Below are 7,701 nucleotides of genomic sequence, written 5' to 3' on the forward strand. Positions count from 1 at the left end.
AGAGTTCGTCCAGTTGCTAGGAAAGGTCTTCCTAGAATGAGAGTTGCACTCTTGTGCTCCTCCATTTCCAGTACCACAAAGTCAGTTGGAAAGGCGAATGGCCCAACCTTGACAATCATGTCTTCAATCATGCCTGATGGTTATTTAATGGAGCCATCAGCAAGTTGTAGGCATATCTGGGTTGGTTTGACTTCTTCAGTCAACCCAAGCTTTTTGATAGTGGATGCAGGTATTAGATTGATGCTTGCTCGAAGGTCACACAGGGTTGTCTTGGTGCAAGCACCTTCTAATGTGCATGGTATCATAAAGCTTCCTGGATCTTGAAGCTTTTCTGGTAAGCTTTTCAGAATGACTGCAGTGCATTCTTTAGTGAGAAACACTTTTTCAGTTTCTCTCCAATCCTTCTTATGACTTAAGATCTCTTTCATGAACTTAGCATAAGAAGGTATTTGCTCAAGTGCCTCTGCAAACGGAATCTTTATTTCAAGAGTCCTTAGATAGTCTGCAAAGCGGGCAAATTGCTTATCCTGTTCCGCTTGGCGGAGTTTCTGAGGATAAGGCATCTTGGCTTTATATTCTTCAACCTTAGTTGCAGCAGGTTTATTCCTTACAGAAGTGGTTGGAGAAGCCTTTTTAGAGGGGTTACTATCAGCACTCTCAGGTGTCTGATTCCTCATTGGCGTTTGAACGCCAGGATTGGGTGAAGAATGGGTGTTTAACGCCAACTTTTCCCCCTTTTCTAGCGTTTGAACGCCAGAACTAGGCAGGGAATGGGCGTTTAACGCCAGCTTTTCCCCCCTTTCTGGCGTTTGAACGCCAGGAGTATTCCTCTCTGGGCTCTTACTGTCCTCATAGGAATTTTGAGCAGTGGTTTGGTTATCCTCTGTCAACTGTTCCTTTCTTGGCTTTTTGCTACTTTGAGCAGTGTTATTCAATGTCTTCCCACTTCTCAGTAGAACTGCTTGGCATTCTTCTGTTAATTGCTTTGACAGTTGCTTTTCTGAGACATCTGAGCTTTTTTTGTAAGCCCATAGTAGAAGATGTCCAGCTGTACCCACTCTGAAAACATTTCAGAGGGGTATTTTCTTAGCATACCTCTGTACCTCTCCCAGGCATTATAAAGGGATTCATTATCCTCTTGTTTAAAGCCTTGGATGTCCAGCCTTAGCTGTGTCATCCTTTTTGGAGGGTAAAATTGATTCAGGAATTTGTCTGATAACTATTTCCATGTCTTTATGCTTGCTGTAGGTTGGTTATTCAACCACCTCTTAGCTTGATCTTTTACAACAAATGGAAACACTAATAATCTGTAGACATCCTGATCCACCTCTTTATCACGTACTGTGTCAGCAAGTTGTAAGAATTGTGCCAGAAACTCAGTAGGTTCTTCCTGTGGAAGACCGGAATACTGGCAATTTTGCTGCACCATGATAATGAGTTGAGGATTTAGCTCAAAGCTGCTTGCTTTAATGGGAGGTATACATATGCTACTCCCATATGCAGCTGTAATTGGGTTAGCATATGACCCCAGAGTCCTTCTGGACTGTTCAATTCCACTTAGATCCATGATGGAGAAAGGGAATATGATATGGATTCACAAGTAAAGTAACCTTTTTTTAAAGGTGACCAAAAAAATTTAAAATAAAATAAAATAAAATTTCGAAAACTAAAAAAATAAGATCAAAACAGATTGAAAATTAAATCAATTAGTTAATAAAAAAAGATTTTGGAATTAGCAATTGAAAAGATATGATTAAAAATTATTTTGAAAAAGAATCAATTTTTGAAATGAAGAAAGAGAAAAACAACAAAATGACACCAAACTTAAAATTTTTAGAAAATCAGACACAAATTTTCGAAAACTTAAAGGAAAACACAAAGAAGACACCAAACTTAGACTATGAAACTAAACTCAAATAAAAGAGTCTAAACCAACAAAAATAAAACAGTCCTAATCTAAGCAACAAGATAAACCATCAGTTGTCCAAACTCGAACAATCCCTGACAACGGCGCCAAAAACTTGGTGCACGAAATTGCAATCACACTTTTGCAATTCCGCACAACTAACCATCAAGTGCACTGGGTCGTCCAAGTAATACCTTACGTGAGTAAGGGTCGATCCCACGGAGATTGTCGGCTTGAAGCAAGCTATGGTTATCTTGTAACTCTTAGTCAGGATATAAATAATTATCAGGGTTGATTGTAAAAAGTAAAAGAACATGAAATAAGTACTTGTTTTGCAGGAATGGAGAACATGTTGAGGTTTTGGAAATGCTCTATCTTCTGAATCTCTACTTTCCTACTGTCTTCTTCTTCAAGCACGCAAGACTCCTTCGATGGCAAGCTGTATGTAGGGTTTCACCGTTGTCAATGGCTACCTCCCATCCTCTCAGTAAAAATGTTCAACGCGCTTTGTCACAGCACGGCTAATCATCTGTCGATTCTGAATCAGGTTGGAATAGAATCCAGTGATTCTTTTGCGTCTGTCACTAACGCCCAGCCTTCAGGAGTTTGAAGCTCGTCACAGTCATTCAATCCTTGGATCCTACTCAGAATACCACAAACAAGGTTTAGACCTTCTGGATTCTCTTGAATGCCGCCATCAATTCTAGCTTATACCACGAAGATTCTGATTAAGGAACCCAAGAAATATCTACTCAATCTAAGGTAGAACGGAGGTGGTTGTCAGGCACACGTTCATAGGTGAGAATGACGATGAGTGTCACGGATCATCACATTCATCAGGTTTAGGAACAAGTGATATCTTAGAATAGAAGCAAGCGTGATTGAATGAAAAACAGTAGTAATTGCATTAATCTATCAAGACACAGCAGAGCTCCTCACCCCCAACGATGGGGTTTAGAGACTCATGCTGTAGAAGATACAATGAGAAACATGTAAAATGTCATTCCGTAAAGATACAATGTCAAAAGATCCTATTAATAGTGAACTAGTAAGCTAGGGTATACAGAAATGAGTAAATGACGTAAAAATCCACTTCTGGGGTCCACTTGGTGTGTGCTTGGGCTGAGCATTGAAGCTTTCATGTGTAGAGACTTTTTCTGGAGTTAAACGCCAGCTTTTATGCCAGTTTGGGCGTTTAACTCCAATTTTTGTGCCAGTTCCGGCGTTAAAACGCCGGGAATTCTGAAGCTGATTTGCAACGCCGGTTTGGGCCATCAAATCTCGGGCAAAGTATGGACTATTATACATTTCTGGAAAGCCCAGGATGTCTACTTTTCAACGCAATTGAGAGCGCGCCAATTGAGCTTCTGTAGCTCCAGAAAATCCACTTCGAGTGCAGGGAGGTCAGAATCCAACAGCATTTGCAGTCCTTTTCAGCCTCTGAATCAGATTTTTGCTCAGGTCCCTCAATTTCAGCCAGAAAATACCTGAAATCACAGAAAAACACACAAACTCATAGTAAAGCCCAGAAAAGTGAATTTTAACTAAAAACTAATAAAAATGTAATAAAAACTAACTAAAATATACTAAAAACATACTAAAAACAATGCCAAAAAGCGTATAAATTATCCGCTCATCAACGAGCTTCAAACTATTGAAGGCTGGGCGTTAGTGATAGACGCAAAAGAATCAAAGGATTCTATTCCAAACTGATTGAGAACTGACAGATGATTAGTCGTGTTGTGACAGAGCATAGGACCATTTTCACTGAGAGGATGGGATGTAGCCATTGACAATGGTGATGCGCTACATATAGCTTGCCATGGAAAGGAGTAAGAAGGATTGGATGAATGTAATAAGAAAGTAGAGATTCGAGAGGAACACAGCATCTACATATGCCTATCTGAAATTCCCACTATGGAATTATATGAGTAACTATTTACTATTTTATTTTCTGTTTATTATTTATTTTCGAACTTATCCATAATCGATTATTATCCGCCTAACTGAGATTTACAAGGTGACCATAGCTTGCTTCATACCAACAATCTCTGTGGGATCGACCCTTACTCATGTAAGGTATTACTTGGATGACCCAGTACACTTGCTGGTTAAGTTGAACAGAGTTGTGACCACATAGTTGTAAACCATGGTATTGACATCATGTTTTTGGCGCCATTGCCAGGGAAAGAAAAAGCAATGAATTTTACAAAATACAATAACATATGAATCACAATTTCGTCCACCACTTGCCCATTTGTCTGTGGATGATATGGAGTGGCTACCCTGTGGCTAACTCCATAACGAACCAAAGCAGAGTAAAGTTGTTTATTGCAGAAATGAGTTCCCCCATCACTGATTAATACTCTAGGGGTACCAAATCTGCTGAAGATGTATTTCTGAAGGAATTTCAACACTGTCTTAGTGTCATTAGTGGGTGTTGCAATAGCTTCCACCCATTTGGATACATAATCCACTGCCACCAGAATATAAGTGTTTGAGTATGATGGTGGGAATGGCCCCATGAAGTCAATGCCCCATATATCAAATAACTCAATCTCCAAGATCCCTTGTTGAGGCATGGCATAACTGTGAGGCAGATTATCAGATCTTTGGCAACTGTCACAATTAAGTACAAACACTCGGGAGTCTTTATAGAGAGTAGGCCAGTAGAAGCCACATTGGAGGACTCTTGTTGCTGTTCGCTCACTTCCAAAATGTCCTCCAGACTGTGATCTATGGCAGTGCCAGAGGATCTTCTGTGCTTCTTCTTTAGGCACACATCTACAGATTACTCCGTCTGCACATCTCTTGAAGAGATATGTTTCATCCCAAAGATAGTACTTTGCATCCGTGATCAACTTCTTTGATTACTGCCTACTGTATTCTTTGGGTATGAACCTCACTGCCTTGTAGTTTGCAATGTCTGCAAACCATGGCACTTCCTGGATGGCAAAGAGTTGCTCATCCAGAAATGTTTCAGAGATCTCAGTAAGAGGGAGGGACGCCCCTTCTACTGGTTCTATTCGGGACAGGTGATCTACGACTTGGTTCTCTGTCCCTTTTCTGTCTCTTATTTCTATATCAAACTCTTGCAGAAGCAACACCCATCTTATGAGTATGGGTTTTGAATCCTGCTTTGTGAGTAGATATTTAAGCGTAGCATGGTCAGTGTACACAATCACTTTTGATCCCACTAAATATGATCTGAACTTGTCAATGGCGTAAACCACTGCAAGTAGCTCTTTTTCTGTGGTTGTGTAGTTCTTCTGTGCGTCATTTAAAACACAACTGGCATAGTAAATGATGTGCAGAAGCTTGTCATGCCTCTGTCCCAACACTGCACCAATGGCATGGTCACTGGCATCACACATCAGTTCAAATGGTAATGTCCAGTTTGGTGCAGAGATGATTGGTGCTGTGACCAATTTAGCTTTCAGAGTCTCAAATGCCTACAAACACTCCTTATCAAAGATAAATGGCGTGTCAGCAGCTAGCAGATTACTTAGAGGTTTGGCGATTTTTGAGAAATCCTTTATAAACCTCCTATAAAATCCTGCATGCCCCAGAAAGCTTCTGATTGCCTTAACATTGGCAGGTGGTGGTAATTTTTCAATTACCTCTACCTTAGCTTGATCCACTGACGTTAGGATTTTTGCTAGTAAAGAATTTATAAAAATATTCGCGTTGTAGATATAACTTCTAAACTAACAGAAATCCCTTCGTGCAAACGTTTTGGTTGTCACAAGTAACAAACCCCTTTAAAATTGATAACTGAGTATTTAAACCTTGGGTCGTCTTCTCAAGGAATTGCAGGGAGGTATGTTCTTATTATTGGCTATGAAAAAGGTAAAATTGGGGGTTTTGGAAATAAGGAAGAAGTATGACAAGTAATTCAAATGACAATTAAAATAAATAAATACTGTAAAGCAAATCCTTTGGCAAGGTATGAGAAATTGGAAGTCCAGACTTAGTTATTCCTATAAAAAATAATGAAAGTTGAATCTTAATTCCACTTAGTTAATCTTTGCTAAAGCAAAGGAAAGTCAAGGGACGAATTAATTAGACCTTCGAATCCTATTTATTTCCTAAGAAAAGGTTGGGATTATTGGAGTTCAATTCAATTAGCAAAGATAACAGTTATCAATTATGTTGAGCTAAGATAACTCATGAGTTACTGATTTCTTAACCAAGACCAAAAAGGGAAAAGTAAATTAATTCTACTGGAATAAGAATGTCTTCAGATTGGGACTGATCAATAACATGAATAAAAAGAGCAATATTGAACTGAAATATCTCAAGTAATATTAAATAAGAAAATCATAACATGAATGTAGCATAAGCCAAATAGGCAACATAACTAATACAAGCAAGCATTAATGGTATCTGAAAATAAGAGATAAATATAAAGTAAAAGAACATTGAACCTGGGATCGAGAGTCACTCCTAAAACTAAGAGAAGTCCTAAATCCTAATTTCTAAAAACTCTACATAAATCCTAGGAGAGAAGAGAGAACCTCTCTCTCTAAAAAACTACATATAAACTATGAAAAGTGAATTATGAGAGCATGATCTCAAGTCCCTGCAAGTTCCCTGACTTTAATCTGTGTTTCTGGGCCGAAAATGGGGTTGAAATGCGGCCCACAATCTCTGCCAGTGACTTGTGTAATTTTGCAGATCGCACACGTCATGCGATCGCGTCATCCATGCGGACGCGTCATTCATGTTTTTCCCTGCCACGCGTTCGCGTTGTCCACGCTTCCGCGTCATTTGTGCTTTTCCAATCCACGCGGTCGTGTGAGCCATTCGATCGCGTCACTGCGGATTCCTTTCTTCCGTGCGGTCGCGTCGCTGACGCGTACGCGTCACTTCTCGCTGGTCATCTCCTCAATTTCTTGTGTTCCTTCCATTTTTGCAAGCTTCCTTCAAGGCATCTAATAGAATCAAGGTGAATTAAATTTAGTTATTTTGTGTCCTAAAAAGCATGTTTTCACACTTAAGCACAATTAAAGGAGAATGTACAAAACCATGCTATTTCATTGAATAAATGTGGGTAAAAGGTTATAAAATCCCCTAAATCAAGCACAAGATAAACCCTACATATGGTGTTTATCAACCTTCCCACACTTAAACATTATCATGTCCTCATGCTAAACTCAAGGAGCCAAAATAAATAAGTAGGGAAAAGCAAGACTCATACAATGCAACCTATGAATGTGAATGCAACTACATGCTAAAATGATTCTACCTACTTGGTGAAAAAGTAAATGAATCTTTCAAGAATAAATATGAACTGGATTTCACTAATTCAAATCACAAAATACAATATAAATAACTTGCAAGAAGAAGATAGCTCATAAAAGCAGGAAACATAGAATTAAGCACTGAACCCTTACTAGTAGTGTATATCATTCTAACTCTTAAGTGTCTAGGGTCAATTCTCTCAATTCTCTACTAATCTTGCTTTCTATAGCTTGCTCTTCATCTAACAATCAACAAAAATTTAATGCACCAATACACAAATCAAGAGGTCTTTTAAGGGTTGTAATGGGGTTAGGGTCAAGGTAGGATTGTATTTGGCTAAGTGGACTAAAATCTGAATCCTTGATTAACATAAACTTTCCACCTAACTCAAGACAATCCATTTAATTAAAATGCAAAATCTAACTTCCCATCAACTGTGTTTACTACATATTTATGCATCCTAAAATTGAGTTTAGTATATATGCATTGATACCAACACTTACTTTGGGGCATTTTGTCCCCTTTTTATTACTTGCTTTTTTTTATTCTTC

At 38.8% G+C, this 7,701-nt stretch overlaps 1 pseudogene; it reads right to left on the reverse strand.

The window, feature by feature from the left end:
* LOC107490300 (uncharacterized) overlaps positions 1-4,377 on the reverse strand; it is a 140,260-nt pseudogene extending 135,883 nt beyond the window's left edge.
* Positions 4,378-7,701: the final 3,324 nt, after the last annotated feature.

The sequence above is a fragment of the Arachis duranensis genome, chromosome 1, assembly GCF_000817695.3.
Source record: "Arachis duranensis cultivar V14167 chromosome 1, aradu.V14167.gnm2.J7QH, whole genome shotgun sequence".
In the NCBI taxonomy this organism is placed as follows: domain Eukaryota; kingdom Viridiplantae; phylum Streptophyta; class Magnoliopsida; order Fabales; family Fabaceae; genus Arachis; species Arachis duranensis.